This window comes from Crinia signifera, chromosome 3, assembly GCF_055691185.1.
Source record: "Crinia signifera chromosome 3, ASM5569118v1, whole genome shotgun sequence".
In the NCBI taxonomy this organism is placed as follows: domain Eukaryota; kingdom Metazoa; phylum Chordata; class Amphibia; order Anura; family Myobatrachidae; genus Crinia; species Crinia signifera.
In genome coordinates this window covers 64,443,417-64,461,497 of record NC_139219.1, presented here as the reverse complement: position 1 = coordinate 64,461,497, position 18,081 = coordinate 64,443,417, and the positions used below count along the sequence as shown (strand labels likewise).

Here is an 18,081-nt window from a genome sequence, read left to right as displayed (position 1 = left end):
ATACTCTGAGAAAGCAAAATGTTGGTCCATACAAATAAACCATCCTGGCCTTGGTGATTTGGAGGGTATACCAATGTTCAGAGATAGGGTAAAAATGTTCATTGGGGTGTGGTCATGCATATTGGAGGCATGTTTCATTGTGTTATGACCACACCCTTGACAAACTGACCAAGCCGCCCTCTAATTCCCTTCCTCTAATGGGGCCTACACATGGGGCGATTTCAGGACATATTCTAAGCGATCTGACTAGATCGCTCAAAAAATGCCTACATCGATCCATGTGTAGGGGCCATAGCGATGCCCAGCCCTGCACGACGCTATCACCTGGTGATTAATATCCAGCATGCTGGATAAATCTAGTTAATCTCTGGTCAGGGCCAGTGTTCTCACCGGAGTACATTGGTCCTGACAGCACTAATACATCACTGTGTGCTTAGCGATCCTGCTGAGCATTCTGAGTAGGGTGACCAACTCATCCCTTTAATTTAATTTAATCCGGGACACATTAATTACACAGATTCTGTGGCTGGCTTTCACCTGGTTTTAAACTGCCACAGAACCTGTGTAATTAATATGTGTCCCGGATCAGCGGCGTAACTATAGCACCGCAGCCCCCGCCACCGCGGGGGGGGGGGGGGGGGGTGCTGTGCATGTGGGGGCGCCGGGGGCTGCGGTGCTATAGTTAAACCCCCCCCAATCCCCCGCAGACTTACCTATCTCGCTGGTCCCGGCGGCTCCGTTCTTCTGCTGAGGACCACCACAAAATGGCCTCCCCCATATAGCACAGAGTTCTCTGAAACTGTCTGCTGTATGGGGGCGGCCATTTTGTGGTGGTCATCAGCAGAAGAACGGAGCCGCCGGGATCAGCGCGATAGGTAAGGCTGTGGGGGATTGGGGGGGTTTGCATGGGCGGCAGGGCGGGGGGGGGGGTAGGGGTACTTGGCGGGGCGGCAGCGGGGGGGGGCACCCCCCTAACGGTGGGGGGGGGGGGCGCCAAAAACGTAGCTATGCCACTGTCCCGGATTAAAGAAATTAGTTGATCACCCTAATTCTGAGCCATCTAGCATTGCTCAGAACACTCATTAAATCTACCTGTGTATAGGCCCCTTAACAGTTGTAAGTTGGGCTTGCATATTGTGCTGGGTAAAAATATGTATAATTGATTTATGAACAATGAAGAGTATCAACCATAGAGATAACTGCAATGTGCTTCTTAAGTTTAATGTATTTGGCTGCAGTATAACCTCTCCAGCAATCAGTAGGGCTTGCTGGGTGGGGTCTAATAATATTTTACACCAGTGTCTGCATTGAAACCTGCATACACAGCTTTAAGCAACTACAGCTAAGTCAGAGCTGCATTTATCTCAATTAACTTGGTGATGAGTTTCAGTACCAGGACACTTACAGCAGAAGATTTAGGTTAGTGCCAGCAATAGTCCTTGACCTTCTGTGACCAGTAAGAAGCCCCTGTCTCCTTCTCCCCAGCTGCTCTCTGAGTTCTCAAAGTTGTCTTGTATATTTTACATAGCAGCTAAGGTTTTCTTATTTCTGTTCTTGGTGTTTCTCCCATGGCTCCACATCTAAGAAAGAGAAAGAAAACATTTGTCAATTGCTTTGCCATAATTATTATGATCCCTGTAGTTAATCCTTGAAAATATAAATACATGTAATTAAACTTTTTTCCAGTGGAAATTTAATTATTACTCGTTTCAATAATGATACAGCAGTAGTAAGTAATATCATTTTAGATTACTTCATTAGTCTTATTTATTTTTTTAACACAGGTCTAAGTGCTCTCATCATTTCTGGCAGCTGATTACACCAAACACTGTTACCCTTGGTATTAAATTACAAACATTGTATCAGATAGTATGACAAATTTGAAATAAATTCAAAGGCGTATTAAGATACTAAAGTTAAGTTTTAGCATTATTGGTTTTTCTCTCTTTCTCACTCTCAAATGGACAAACAGCAAGCCAATCAGCTGCTACCTGCTATGTTACAGGCTGGGTTTGAAAAATGACAAATAGCAGCTGATTGGCTGGCTGTTTATCCTTGTCCACTTTATTACTTTTTGAAGCTTAATACATCTGTCCCTATCTCTCTCTTTGACATATTTAACCAAAATGTAAGAACTATGGATTAAAAAATTGTATACAAACATACCTGGATATGGATCTTTGTCAAGATAGACGTCGGGTCCAGAATTATTTATTTATTTATTAACAGTATCATATATAGCGCACACATATTCTGCAGCGCTTTACAGAGAATATTTGAACATTCACATCAGTCCCTGTCCCAGTGGAGCTTACAATCTATATTCCCTACCACATGTACACGCACACAGACATACTAGGGTTAATTTTGTTGGAAGCAAATTAACCTATCTGTATATTTTTGGATTGTGGGAGGAAACCGGAGAACCCGGAGTAAACCCACGCAAGCACAGGGAGAATATTCAAACTCCGCACAGTTAGAGCCATGGTGGCGATCGAACCCATGACCTCAGCGCTGTAAGGCAGTAATGCTAACCATTACACCATCTGTGCTGCCCAGAATGTTGATAGGTTGAATTATACCTGTACTTGAATAAGATCCTATATATATACATTCAAGTCTAATGAATGCATTCTCCATTTGATTATATGTGTTTGGAGCGGTTTGGCTACTATTTGGATTGTGATCTAGCAAGTTTATGGGCATGACGTGAGTATGGACCTATTGGACTACTATTATAACTTGCGTTGCAAGCTGTATTTTTTTTTTATTATTATTAAAAATGAACGTAAATCTCATATTTTAATTTTGGTAGAGATAAACAGATTTGCAATAGTCTTAGTTCTTTATACTCATATCTATAAACATTTACAAAGCGGAAAGCTTAGACTTCTAAAGAAAAGTCCTAAAAAGAACAAATATATCCTGTCCCGAGCAGACAATACATCTGTCCAGTCTATTTTTTGGACATTATGACAGCAAAAGAGATTATCTCCATTAGTTCTCTCGTTCATCATTTGCAAATATAATAGGTATACTTTACCATAACCAATTACTGGGATACAACTTCCAACTTTGATAAATGAGGTATTGACATTTATGAAAAAGAATGGGTAACATTAAAAGTTTGTGAATATGTGGATCGAGGAGCAGATTTTTATTACATATCATTCTGAATGTTTTTTATTATTGCCAAAAACAGATTAATTAATTAATATTCACTATGCAATGTTATAAAATGTTATAATAATCAGCTGAACTGTTGCTTAACACAATGTCTGTTCCTAAATTAAACCACATTAGACTGCACTTTCACACTGTCACTTTTATCAACGCACTTCCCCGGTATTGCTGGGTCCGCTATCCAAACTTTTTTAATAACGGCGCCCTAGAGAATCAGAATTATTTTTACAGCACCCCTAGGTTAAAAGTTTCTTATTGAGAAATTTAGAGCAAAAAATTAAATTAAGTAAGTTGTGTTTATATGTTGATCTTGGGTTCAGCTATGTGGTGAGGACAGGATTTGCTTCTGTTTGTCCACATGTTTTATGATGGGAATCTATAAACACTAGTTTTGCCTTTTACAAATTACAATTTGAATAATTCCTGGACCCCCAACTTGAGGCACCCCTGCAAGTGTCCCAAGGCACCCCATGGTGTCATGGCACATCGTTTTTTTAACCCCCCTCCCATCGCCAGCCCTGGGGTTAACAAATAAAATTACTTTTTTGATACCTTATCACAAGATGTCTACAATATCATAAGCTACACAATAGAGTTGTGAAAAATAATAGTTTGTGACACACATGTATAATTTCATACTAGGATAGTTACTTAATTGAAGACACATCTTTAGGGATACCACAATGAATTGGGAATTGGTGTAAGTAACATAATATTTCATTTACCGGTACTAGCAATGCAACACACACTCACATTCCTGTGGTGACAAATGGGAATCTCCAGTTGATTCAGATATTCAGTAAGTGCTACTCTCTCTCTTGAGCAAACTCTCTGAAACAGATATACACGTTGCTGCAAAGCATTATGAAGCCACATAGAAAAGGAGGTAGTTCGCAAAAGGCTAATACAGTATATCATTAATTTAATAAGGCAACCCCTACAAAATGTGGTCATAAGAGCCTTGCTATACCATTGCTATCATTCACAACAGTTATTGAAATAAAGTATTGACAGTCAAAGAATTCCAGGGGCAGCTGAAGAGTCATTATCTGGTTTTACAAATATTTAGGCATCTAGAAAAGAAGAGTTACAGTATGAAGAAGTGATTGCGTCACTAAGTACAGAGGCCTAGGCTAAGAATTAACTAGAAATAAAGGAAATAAGGCAAGCCATCTTTACATTCTTCAAGAGAAAGTTTCCATGTAGTGTAGCAGCTCAAACTGAATTACTCTTCGTTATATTTTTGTGGAGAAGGAATCTGGAGCTGATATGAGGTGGCAACAACTACATACTGTAAATTGCTAATGGGGCAGACAGGAATTAATTTCCCAACATTACTTGCATCACATCCAGATGCTGAAAATGGCCCCACAGAATTTGGATAGTTGTGAATAGCAATACCAGAAAGAAAACCACCGACAGAGAGGATATTAACAGTCACTAACAATAGAATATATATATATATATATATATATATATATATATATATATATATATATATTTATATATATATATATATATATATATATATATATATATACAGATGGAGCAGGTCTTATTATTGCCACCTATGGCGATGTTTCCGACACACGCCATGGCGCATACATGTAGCGAATCGCCGTGGCGCTTCACGACGAGTGCAATATCACAGACCAACCACCAGATGTCACTTTTAAAAACCTCATTTGCGCATGCGTAAGATTTGTGCTTCAGCGCGTGCATGATGCGCAGGAATTACATGAACTTTATTATACGATGAGCACCTCTCTAATGCCGCTGGCACGAGCGTGATCCAGTCTCTTCAGCCGAGAGTGCATCATGCTGATGCGGACAGAGAGTGTCGTACATGTACTGTACGTCATGGTCGGGAGGTACTTCCCGACACATGACGTACATGAACGTCATGGCTTCTAACTGTCACTGCGTCTATAGACGCAGTGACAGTTAGGAGATGTAGCCGCACAGACGCTAATGCGTAACATCAAACACCGTACTGTAGTTCTAAAGGTTGTACGACACGGACGCTATGCGTCTCAGTATACAGTACAGTATTGTTCTAAAGGCGGTCACAATATTGGAAACTTGGTCACAATATGGTTTTGCAGCATTACATTCACAGTATTGTGCGGTAAGTTACTGATGGGTAGATTTACAGTATGAAGCGGTGATAGGGGAGGAGAAGTGGAAAATGCCGTCCAATCAGCTCCTGACTGTTAAGCTACAGGCTGGGTGTAGAATCAGTCATGGTAGTATAGTAGTCATTACACTGTACAGTTCTTGGCTGTAGTGTAGTGGTTATCTGCATGGTGTTTCACGCCGGAGACCCGTGTTCGATTACGGCGTTAAACCTTTAATATTATAGTATCAAATTTTACAGTTTTAACTAAGATATAATTATTGACAATATACTGTGTGATTAAAATATAATTATTTATATATATTATATATATTTACAGTATAGTATTACATTTTACAGTATATTGTATAAGTAATGTATTACAGTATATAAAAACTACTGATAAACTACTGATAAACTACTGTACCCACTACTCAGCGGGGGGCGCACAGAATGGGACGCTGTTCCGCACAGGACGCACGGCGCATAGGACGCACGGCGCATAGGACGCACGGCGCACACGCTATTGCAGTATACTGTAGGCGCCATTATCAGTATCGCTAGTACTGTTCCTGGACCTGTTCAGTATGTCGGACACTGGCAGAGTCAGGAGGGCAAGGCCCTTTGGCAGAGGGGAGCTCCTCACCCTGGTGGCTTGGCGGGACAGGCTCCTGGTCTCTAATCGGGAGATTGTGGAGGCCTACCAGGGGGCCCGTCAAGCCATCAGGGTGAGGTTCCATAGAGACAGGCCAGTTAGGAGCCTCCAGAGGAGATGGTCCGACCTGGTCCGTCGGGACCCTCAACTGCTGTACTCCCTCAGGCAAAGTAAGTACTGTACATACCTGTACAATGTTGAGTGCTATTGTATACAGTATTTTTTTACTTGTTGCCATGGGGGATTTTACAGTATACTGTACCTGTATTTTTTTTTAATGTGCTGATTGCTGTACAACTGTTCAGGTAGATTTTACAGAACTTGCTATTAGAATTAGAATTTAGAATTAGGGGGTGTGTCATTCTCCACCTGAAGGGTGTGTCTACAGTACTTCCATACAGTACACTACTGTACTGTACATGGAGATACTGTATTGTGTGTGGGGGGGGCGCTGACCTGGACAGAGAGGTTTTTTGGACCGGGTCTGAGAGCGCCAGAGTCAGCTGTTCAGCAGTGGTATTGATACAGATTTGGGGGGAGCAGTATTAGACAGGTCCTTCTGAGCATTGTTCCGCTCTCCAACTCCAGGGCCTGGACCCCACTTCTTACATTCCCATTCCTGCAGCCACCAGACCTGGTTTCCAGCCCATGGTTGGGGTGATGTCAACATGTTAACCCCCGGAATCCATGGCAGATCATGTACTGTACAGTAAATTCTTTGCAATGAGCATGTTAATCCCTTCCAGAGTGTGCAACACCTGGAAGACCAGGTTCATCCCATGGCAACGAGCATGTTAACCCCCTAATATGCAATGAGCATTATAGTGTGTGTAGTAATGGACATTATGGAATGTGGTAAAATACTGTACATACTGTACTGTAATACAGTAGGTACAGTATTTTGGTGTACAGTATGGCATAATGTGTAGGACTAATGAGAGAGAGATGGAGATTGCTGCTACAGTACTGTGCAGTATTTCAGGGAGTCTCCTGCTGAAGAGGGAAGGCAACTACTGTATGCTGTACAGTACATGCTTGTTGCCATGGGTGATTTCCTACAGCATTGGTTTTCATGACATACTGTACAGTACTGTACAGTAAATTGTGGGCCCTTACAAACTTTTGATATGGGGCCTACAAATACTGTATCTGCAGTAATTACAGTATGCCTTACGCACTGTATTTCTTATTTTTCCAGGTATCAGCAGGATGACGCTGCGGGAGAGACAGCACCGCCACTGTAAGTACAGTACAGTATACTGTATACAGTACAGAGCGGAACATTGCATATTGACTTTCAAACATGTGGGATACTGTACAGGACCACAGCATTTCATCCCTCCTGGAATGGGTCATTTTGGCAGGTACTGTACTGTACTGTACTGTTATGTACTGCACAGTACAGTATGTACTGTAGTGTTGATACAGTACCTTAACACATTGTACTTTATAGTACAGTATGTTCGTGTTAGAGAATATACAGTACTGTACAGCACAGTAGTTTTTTTGTGTGCTTTTCCGCAGTCCCAGTGGATGTCGCAGCTCCAGAAAGCCTCCCTGCCGCCACCCAGGAGGAGAGGGCCACCTCTGCCCCCACCCAGCTGGAGGAGGAGTCTCTGAGCGCGGTTGGTAAGTATTGTACAGTATAACACCAGGGCTCTCACCATCTGTACCGGAAAAGTATTTTTGAACAGGCTCCAGCATGTACTGAGGCCCTTGTTCTTCTTCACTCTCTGACAAAATCCTTCTTGGATGGACAAACCCATGTGCACTGCAGGTGAGGCAGGTGTTACTGGACTTGCGCAGAGAGAATTACAGTATGTACTGTACAGTAGATTTGGGTGTGTCATTTTGCACTGCCTCGCCTGCTGTGCACATGGGTTTGTCCATCTACTGTGGGGAGGATTTTGTCAGAGAGTGAAGCAGAGTAAGGGCATCAGTTCCTGCTGGAGCCTGTTCAAAAATACCCCTGCTTGCACGATACAGCCTCTTTATTTTGTCCTTTTTTTTTTGACATTTGCAGCTCCAGAAAGCCTCCCTGCCGCCACCCAGGAGGAGAGGGCCACCTCTGCCCCCACCCAGCTGGAGGAGGAGTCTCTGAGCGCGGTTGGTAAGTATTGTACAGTATAACACCAGGGCTCTCACCATCTGTACCGGAAAAGTATTTTTGAACAGGCTCCAGCATGTACTGAGGCCCTTGTTCTTCTTCACTCTCTGACAAAATCCTTCTTGGATGGACAAACCCATGTGCACTGCAGGTGAGGCAGGTGTTACTGGACTTGCGCAGAGAGAATTACAGTATGTACTGTACAGTAGATTTGGGTGTGTCATTTTGCACTGCCTCGCCTGCTGTGCACATGGGTTTGTCCATCTACTGTGGGGAGGATTTTGTCAGAGAGTGAAGCAGAGTAAGGGCATCAGTTCCTGCTGGAGCCTGTTCAAAAATACCCCTGCTTGCACGATACAGCCTCTTTATTTTGTCCTTTTTTTTTTTGACATTTGCAGCTCCAGAAGGCCTCCCTGCCGCCACCCAGGAGGAGAGGGCCACCTCTGCCCCCACCCAGCTGGAGGAGGAGTCTCTGAGCGCGTTTGGTAAGTATTGTACAGTATAACACCAGGGCTCTCACCATCTGTACCGGAAAAGTATTTTTGAACAGGCTCCAGCATGTACTGAGGCCCTTGTTCTTCTTCACTCTCTGACAAAATCCTTCTTGGATGGACAAACCCATGTGCACTGCAGGTGAGGCAGGTGTTACTGGACTTGCGCAGAGAGAATTACAGTATGTACTGTACAGTAGATTTGGGTGTGTCATTTTGCACTGCCTCGCCTGCTGTGCACATGGGTTTGTCCATCTACTGTGGGGAGGATTTTGTCAGAGAGTGAAGCAGAGTAAGGGCATCAGTTCCTGCTGGAGCCTGTTCAAAAATACCCCTGCTTGCACGATACAGCCTCTTTATTTTGTCCTTTTTTTTTGACATTTGCAGCTCCAGAAGGCCTCCCTGCCGCCACCCAGGAGGAGAGGGCCACCTCTGCCCCCACCCAGCTGGAGGAGGAGTCTCTGAGCGCGGTTGGTAAGTATTGTACAGTATAACACCAGGGCTCTCACCATCTGTACCGGAAAAGTATTTTTGAACAGGCTCCAGCATGTACTGAGGCCCTTGTTCTTCTTCACTCTCTGACAAAATCCTTCTTGGATGGACAAACCCATGTGCACTGCAGGTGAGGCAGGTGTTACTGGACTTGCGCAGAGAGAATTACAGTATGTACTGTACAGTAGATTTGGGTGTGTCATTTTGCACTGCCTCGCCTGCTGTGCACATGGGTTTGTCCATCTACTGTGGGGAGGATTTTGTCAGAGAGTGAAGCAGAGTAAGGGCATCAGTTCCTGCTGGAGCCTGTTCAAAAATACCCCTGCTTGCACGATACAGCCTCTTTATTTTGTCCTTTTTTTTTTTGACATTTGCAGCTCCAGAAAGCCTCCCTGCCGCCACCCAGGAGGAGAGGGCCACCTCTGCCCCCACCCAGCTGGAGGAGGAGTCTCTGAGCGCGGTTGGTAAGTATTGTACAGTATAACACCAGGGCTCTCACCATCTGTACCGGAAAAGTATTTTTGAACAGGCTCCAGCATGTACTGAGGCCCTTGTTCTTCTTCACTCTCTGACAAAATCCTTCTTGGATGGACAAACCCATGTGCACTGCAGGTGAGGCAGGTGTTACTGGACTTGCGCAGAGAGAATTACAGTATGTACTGTACAGTAGATTTGGGTGTGTCATTTTGCACTGCCTCGCCTGCTGTGCACATGGGTTTGTCCATCTACTGTGGGGAGGATTTTGTCAGAGAGTGAAGCAGAGTAAGGGCATCAGTTCCTGCTGGAGCCTGTTCAAAAATACCCCTGCTTGCACGATACAGCCTCTTTATTTTGTCCTTTTTTTTTTTGACATTTGCAGCTCCAGAAGGCCTCCCTGCCGCCACCCAGGAGGAGAGGGCCACCTCTGCCCCCACCCAGCTGGAGGAGGAGTCTCTGAGCGCGGTTGGTAAGTATTGTACAGTATAACACCAGGGCTCTCACCATCTGTACCGGAAAAGTATTTTTGAACAGGCTCCAGCATGTACTGAGGCCCTTGTTCTTCTTCACTCTCTGACAAAATCCTTCTTGGATGGACAAACCCATGTGCACTGCAGGTGAGGCAGGTGTTACTGGACTTGCGCAGAGAGAATTACAGTATGTACTGTACAGTAGATTTGGGTGTGTCATTTTGCACTGCCTCGCCTGCTGTGCACATGGGTTTGTCCATCTACTGTGGGGAGGATTTTGTCAGAGAGTGAAGCAGAGTAAGGGCATCAGTTCCTGCTGGAGCCTGTTCAAAAATACCCCTGCTTGCACGATACAGCCTCTTTATTTTGTCCTTTTTTTTTTTGACATTTGCAGCTCCAGAAAGCCTCCCTGCCGCCACCCAGGAGGAGAGGGCCACCTCTGCCCCCACCCAGCTGGAGGAGGAGTCTCTGAGCGCGGTTGGTAAGTATTGTACAGTATAACACCAGGGCTCTCACCATCTGTACCGGAAAAGTATTTTTGAACAGGCTCCAGCATGTACTGAGGCCCTTGTTCTTCTTCACTCTCTGACAAAATCCTTCTTGGATGGACAAACCCATGTGCACTGCAGGTGAGGCAGGTGTTACTGGACTTGCGCAGAGAGAATTACAGTATGTACTGTACAGTAGATTTGGGTGTGTCATTTTGCACTGCCTCGCCTGCTGTGCACATGGGTTTGTCCATCTACTGTGGGGAGGATTTTGTCAGAGAGTGAAGCAGAGTAAGGGCATCAGTTCCTGCTGGAGCCTGTTCAAAAATACCCCTGCTTGCACGATACAGCCTCTTTATTTTGTCCTTTTTTTTTTTGACATTTGCAGCTCCAGAAGGCCTCCCTGCCGCCACCCAGGAGGAGAGGGCCACCTCTGCCCCCACCCAGCTGGAGGAGGAGTCTCTGAGCGCGGTTGGTAAGTATTGTACAGTATAACACCAGGGCTCTCACCATCTGTACCGGAAAAGTATTTTTGAACAGGCTCCAGCATGTACTGAGGCCCTTGTTCTTCTTCACTCTCTGACAAAATCCTTCTTGGATGGACAAACCCATGTGCACTGCAGGTGAGGCAGGTGTTACTGGACTTGCGCAGAGAGAATTACAGTATGTACTGTACAGTAGATTTGGGTGTGTCATTTTGCACTGCCTCGCCTGCTGTGCACATGGGTTTGTCCATCTACTGTGGGGAGGATTTTGTCAGAGAGTGAAGCAGAGTAAGGGCATCAGTTCCTGCTGGAGCCTGTTCAAAAATACCCCTGCTTGCACGATACAGCCTCTTTATTTTGTCCTTTTTTTTTTTGACATTTGCAGCTCCAGAAAGCCTCCCTGCCGCCACCCAGGAGGAGAGGGCCACCTCTGCCCCCACCCAGCTGGAGGAGGAGTCTCTGAGCGCGGTTGGTAAGTATTGTACAGTATAACACCAGGGCTCTCACCATCTGTACCGGAAAAGTATTTTTGAACAGGCTCCAGCATGTACTGAGGCCCTTGTTCTTCTTCACTCTCTGACAAAATCCTTCTTGGATGGACAAACCCATGTGCACTGCAGGTGAGGCAGGTGTTACTGGACTTGCGCAGAGAGAATTACAGTATGTACTGTACAGTAGATTTGGGTGTGTCATTTTGCACTGCCTCGCCTGCTGTGCACATGGGTTTGTCCATCTACTGTGGGGAGGATTTTGTCAGAGAGTGAAGCAGAGTAAGGGCATCAGTTCCTGCTGGAGCCTGTTCAAAAATACCCCTGCTTGCACGATACAGCCTCTTTATTTTGTCCTTTTTTTTTTTGACATTTGCAGCTCCAGAAGGCCTCCCTGCCGCCACCCAGGAGGAGAGGGCCACCTCTGCCCCCACCCAGCTGGAGGAGGAGTCTCTGAGCGCGGTTGGTAAGTATTGTACAGTATAACACCAGGGCTCTCACCATCTGTACCGGAAAAGTATTTTTGAACAGGCTCCAGCATGTACTGAGGCCCTTGTTCTTCTTCACTCTCTGACAAAATCCTTCTTGGATGGACAAACCCATGTGCACTGCAGGTGAGGCAGGTGTTACTGGACTTGCGCAGAGAGAATTACAGTATGTACTGTACAGTAGATTTGGGTGTGTCATTTTGCACTGCCTCGCCTGCTGTGCACATGGGTTTGTCCATCTACTGTGGGGAGGATTTTGTCAGAGAGTGAAGCAGAGTAAGGGCATCAGTTCCTGCTGGAGCCTGTTCAAAAATACCCCTGCTTGCACGATACAGCCTCTTTATTTTGTCCTTTTTTTTTTTGACATTTGCAGCTCCAGAAAGCCTCCCTGCCGCCACCCAGGAGGAGAGGGCCACCTCTGCCCCCACCCAGCTGGAGGAGGAGTCTCTGAGCGCGGTTGGTAAGTATTGTACAGTATAACACCAGGGCTCTCACCATCTGTACCGGAAAAGTATTTTTGAACAGGCTCCAGCATGTACTGAGGCCCTTGTTCTTCTTCACTCTCTGACAAAATCCTTCTTGGATGGACAAACCCATGTGCACTGCAGGTGAGGCAGGTGTTACTGGACTTGCGCAGAGAGAATTACAGTATGTACTGTACAGTAGATTTGGGTGTGTCATTTTGCACTGCCTCGCCTGCTGTGCACATGGGTTTGTCCATCTACTGTGGGGAGGATTTTGTCAGAGAGTGAAGCAGAGTAAGGGCATCAGTTCCTGCTGGAGCCTGTTCAAAAATACCCCTGCTTGCACGATACAGCCTCTTTATTTTGTCCTTTTTTTTTTTGACATTTGCAGCTCCAGAAGGCCTCCCTGCCGCCACCCAGGAGGAGAGGGCCACCTCTGCCCCCACCCAGCTGGAGGAGGAGTCTCTGAGCGCGGTTGGTAAGTATTGTACAGTATAACACCAGGGCTCTCACCATCTGTACCGGAAAAGTATTTTTGAACAGGCTCCAGCATGTACTGAGGCCCTTGTTCTTCTTCACTCTCTGACAAAATCCTTCTTGGATGGACAAACCCATGTGCACTGCAGGTGAGGCAGGTGTTACTGGACTTGCGCAGAGAGAATTACAGTATGTACTGTACAGTAGATTTGGGTGTGTCATTTTGCACTGCCTCGCCTGCTGTGCACATGGGTTTGTCCATCTACTGTGGGGAGGATTTTGTCAGAGAGTGAAGCAGAGTAAGGGCATCAGTTCCTGCTGGAGCCTGTTCAAAAATACCCCTGCTTGCACGATACAGCCTCTTTATTTTGTCCTTTTTTTTTTTGACATTTGCAGCTCCAGAAAGCCTCCCTGCCGCCACCCAGGAGGAGAGGGCCACCTCTGCCCCCACCCAGCTGGAGGAGGAGTCTCTGAGCGCGGTTGGTAAGTATTGTACAGTATAACACCAGGGCTCTCACCATCTGTACCGGAAAAGTATTTTTGAACAGGCTCCAGCATGTACTGAGGCCCTTGTTCTTCTTCACTCTCTGACAAAATCCTTCTTGGATGGACAAACCCATGTGCACTGCAGGTGAGGCAGGTGTTACTGGACTTGCGCAGAGAGAATTACAGTATGTACTGTACAGTAGATTTGGGTGTGTCATTTTGCACTGCCTCGCCTGCTGTGCACATGGGTTTGTCCATCTACTGTGGGGAGGATTTTGTCAGAGAGTGAAGCAGAGTAAGGGCATCAGTTCCTGCTGGAGCCTGTTCAAAAATACCCCTGCTTGCACGATACAGCCTCTTTATTTTGTCCTTTTTTTTTTTGACATTTGCAGCTCCAGAAGGCCTCCCTGCCGCCACCCAGGAGGAGAGGGCCACCTCTGCCCCCACCCAGCTGGAGGAGGAGTCTCTGAGCGCGGTTGGTAAGTATTGTACAGTATAACACCAGGGCTCTCACCATCTGTACCGGAAAAGTATTTTTGAACAGGCTCCAGCATGTACTGAGGCCCTTGTTCTTCTTCACTCTCTGACAAAATCCTTCTTGGATGGACAAACCCATGTGCACTGCAGGTGAGGCAGGTGTTACTGGACTTGCGCAGAGAGAATTACAGTATGTACTGTACAGTAGATTTGGGTGTGTCATTTTGCACTGCCTCGCCTGCTGTGCACATGGGTTTGTCCATCTACTGTGGGGAGGATTTTGTCAGAGAGTGAAGCAGAGTAAGGGCATCAGTTCCTGCTGGAGCCTGTTCAAAAATACCCCTGCTTGCACGATACAGCCTCTTTATTTTGTCCTTTTTTTTTTTGACATTTGCAGCTCCAGAAAGCCTCCCTGCCGCCACCCAGGAGGAGAGGGCCACCTCTGCCCCCACCCAGCTGGAGGAGGAGTCTCTGAGCCCAGACAGCTCTGATAGTGGTAATCATTGTTATGGTCACTATTTTCTACTATTATTTAACTGTATACTGTATGACGATACTTGATACAGTACGTACTCCATCTTTTACACACAGGACGCCTGGTGATTGATACCAGTGAGGAGGAGGAGGAGCAGGAGTTGCCCAGTGCAGATGGTAAGTACAGTATTGTACTGTACAACAGCACACCGCATGTACCGGATATTACAGTAATTGTGGGCCCAACATGTGTACTTAATCACATCTGTGGGCCCACCATGTGAACCCTCTAATACTGTACAGTACTGTACATACTGTACAGCAGGGGTGGCCAAACCTTTCCTCAAGATCTACAGTACCAACAGTTCATGTTTTTCAGGCAACCCGTGGATCTGTATAGTAGGAATGAATGCAGCAGGTTTGAAAATGTGACAGTTACTGTACTGTAGTAATGACTGCAGCTGTGCTCCAGCTTGGTGATATGGAAAACCTGGACCGTTGGTAGATCTTGAGGACCGGTTTGTCCGCCCCTGCTGTACAGCAAAGTACAGTACAGTACTTGTGGTGCCCACATGTGTGCCATATACTGTACTGCACAGTACTGTAACTGTGGGTCCACCTTGTGCAACGGAAAATACTGTATAGTACAGTACAGTATCTGTGGGACCGACATGTGTACTGTGTAACACCTGCTTCACTCTCTGGCAAAATCCTTCTTACTGTAGATGGACAAACCCATGTGCTCATCAGGGGCCAGATTCTATAAGCTTCAAAAGAGATAAGTTTCACAGTGATAAACAGCCAGCCAATCAGCTCCTGCCTGTTATTTTTCAAACACAGTCTGTGACATGGCAGGTAGGAGCTGATTGGCTGGCTGTTTATCACTGTGAAACTTATCACTTTTAAAGCTTATAGAATCTGGCCCCTGGTGAGGCAGTGTTACTATACAGTACTTGTGCAGTTAGATTTGGGTGTGTCATTTTGCACTGCCTCCCCTGCAGTGCACATGGGTTTGTCCATCTACTGTAGGAGGCAGAATAAGGGCATCAGTTCCTGCTGGAGCCTGTTGAAAAACACCCCTGCTTGAGATTATACTGTACAGTGTCTTTATTTCGTCTTTTTTGTACATTTGCAGCATCTGAAAGCTTCCCCCCCCCACCTCGAGGAGAGGGCCACCCTCGCCGCCACCCTGCCGGAGCCTAGTCCAAGCGCGGTCGGTAAGTACAGTATTGTACAGTAGGTACTGTACAGTACTGGTGTAATGCTGTATCTGCACGCCCGATATTATTGTACGATTGTACTGTATGCCTTAATTTAAGGCATACAGTACAATCCGATTCAATGTGATTATCGCATCACATGCGCCCAAATTGTATGCGATGCGATTTTCCATACGATTCAACATACAGTAGAATTGTATGGGAAAAAGGGTCCATGTCATTGTGTGTACCTTATACGGTACCTACTGTACTGTATCTGGGGTCCAACCATGTGGCACATCTGGATGCCTCAGCCAAAATAGATTTTGGTGACCATAACACTGTACAGTAAATTACAATATGTTGCAAACTAACCTCTTTTTCTGTTCTTTTCTGCAGTCCCACCCATACACATGACCCTCCGCCCCCGCCCCCGCAGACCAACCGAACCATCCCACCCCAGGCCAGTGGCAGCTGGTAAGTACTGTACAGTACTGTACATTACTCTGATTTCATCTGGGACAGAGACAGCATGGAGTCACTGAAAAAGGGGCTACTGTACATGGATTATACTGTCCATACGACTTCCCCTCTCCTCCCAGCATGGCGACTAGGGTGGCCAATCCCGGGGCATTTTTTCAATCCCATGATTCGCTCCCCATTAAAAAAAAAAAAAAACTCCCCGGCATCAGTTCCTGCTGGAGCCTGTTGAAAAACACCCCTGCTTGAGATTATACTGTACAGTGTCTTTATTTCGTCTTTTTTGTACATTTGCAGCATCTGAAAGCTTCCCCCCCCACCTCGAGGAGAGGGCCACCCTCGCCGCCACCCTGCCGGAGCCTAGTCCAAGCGCGGTCGGTAAGTACAGTATTGTAGGTACTGTACAGTACTGGTGTAATGCTGTATCTGCACGCCCGATATTATTGTACGATTGTACTGTATGCCTTAATTTAAGGCATACAGTACAATCCGATTCAATGTGATTATCGCATCACATGCGCCCAAATTGTATGCGATGCGATTTTCCATACGATTCAACATACAGTAGAATTGTATGGGAAAAAGGGTCCATGTCATTGTGTGTACCTTATACGGTACCTACTGTACTGTATCTGGGGTCCAACCATGTGGCACATCTGGATGCCTCAGCCAAAATAGATTTTGGTGACCATAACACTGTACAGTAAATTACAATATGTTGCAAACTAACCTCTTTTTCTGTTCTTTTCTGCAGTCCCACCCATACACATGACCCTCCGCCCCCGCCCCCGCAGACCAACCGAACCATCCCACCCCAGGCCAGTGGCAGCTGGTAAGTACTGTACAGTACTGTACATTACTCTGATTTCATCTGGGACAGAGACAGCATGGAGTCACTGAAAAAGGGGCTACTGTACATGGATTATACTGTCCATACGACTTCCCCTCTCCTCCCAGCATGGCGACTAGGGTGGCCAATCCCGGGGCATTTTTTCAATCCCATGATTCGCTCCCCATTAAAAAAAAAAAAAAACTCCCCGGCCGCCCCGCATATCTACTGTACTTACTGTACTGTACATTGCGGTGCGGCCGGGGAGCCTGTCGGGGGGGGCGGGCGGGCTGTGGCGGTGAGCGGTGGGCGTCGGGAGGGATGTCCGGCGTCCTGCGGGGGGCGGGGGCGGCGTCCTTGGCTCTGCGCAGCGTGACCTCTGCAAACAAACCTACAGTTTTTCACTGTACTGTACTTTGCATTTTCACAGACAACCGTGAGAGGCTGCGGCTTCTCTGGCCACTTTTCCATAGGATGATTCGGTTTGTCTGCAGATCTGTGGCAAACAGCCATCCTCTCCCCGAGGACCCAGTATCCAGAGGTAAATCATATTGCACTGTACTGTAGGTACAGTAGTAACTGGAATGCTGATTTTTGTGACCTCTAGATTTTAGTGACCTTAAATTTAGGCAGACACGATAATCTCGTCGATCACATCACATCCGAAAAAATCGCATGTGATGCAACCAACGCGATCGTCCCTATTTTTACATAGGATGCAATGTTAAAATGGACTGAGTCCATTTTAACATACAGTACGTAGAATTTTATCGGAAAAAAGGGACCTGTTCATTTCCCTACTATCGAACTACGCACGGAGTTGGATATATGTACTGTACTGTAAACCTGGCCAAGCCCGAAGCGTGGCGCCCCACGATAGAGCGTGGAATACTGTACTTTTTAACGAATCCGCGTGTGCTCGCCACGCTTCGGGTTTACAGTACAGTATATCCAACTCCATGTGTACTGTAATTGGATAGTAGGGAAATGAAAAGGTCCCTTTTTCCCCTACAGTATGTTTCTATACTGTACTGTAGTTACAGTACAGTACTGTACTGTATGTTTCTTAAAGTACAGTAGTTTTTTGCTTACTGTATCGTACAGTAATACTACAGTATCCTTTTTATTCCCCAACAGAAAACTTCCATCGCACCATGGCCAACATAGAAGCCATCATGCACCAGCTCGTGGACCATGCTTTTACGGTGACCTTCCAACGGCTGTAATTTTTTATTTTTAATTTACAGTATGCTGT

The 18,081-nt window shown here is 45.9% G+C and overlaps 1 long non-coding RNA gene across 1 annotated transcript; it reads left to right on the top strand.

Moving 5' to 3' along the window:
• The first annotated feature begins 15,328 nt into the window (after positions 1-15,328).
• Positions 15,329-16,964, top strand: LOC146062502 (uncharacterized). Its single transcript, XR_014471360.1, has 4 exons — positions 15,329-15,535; positions 15,917-15,994; positions 16,295-16,375; positions 16,752-16,964. It is a non-coding gene; the product is annotated as an uncharacterized LOC146062502 (long non-coding RNA).
• Positions 16,965-18,081: the final 1,117 nt, after the last annotated feature.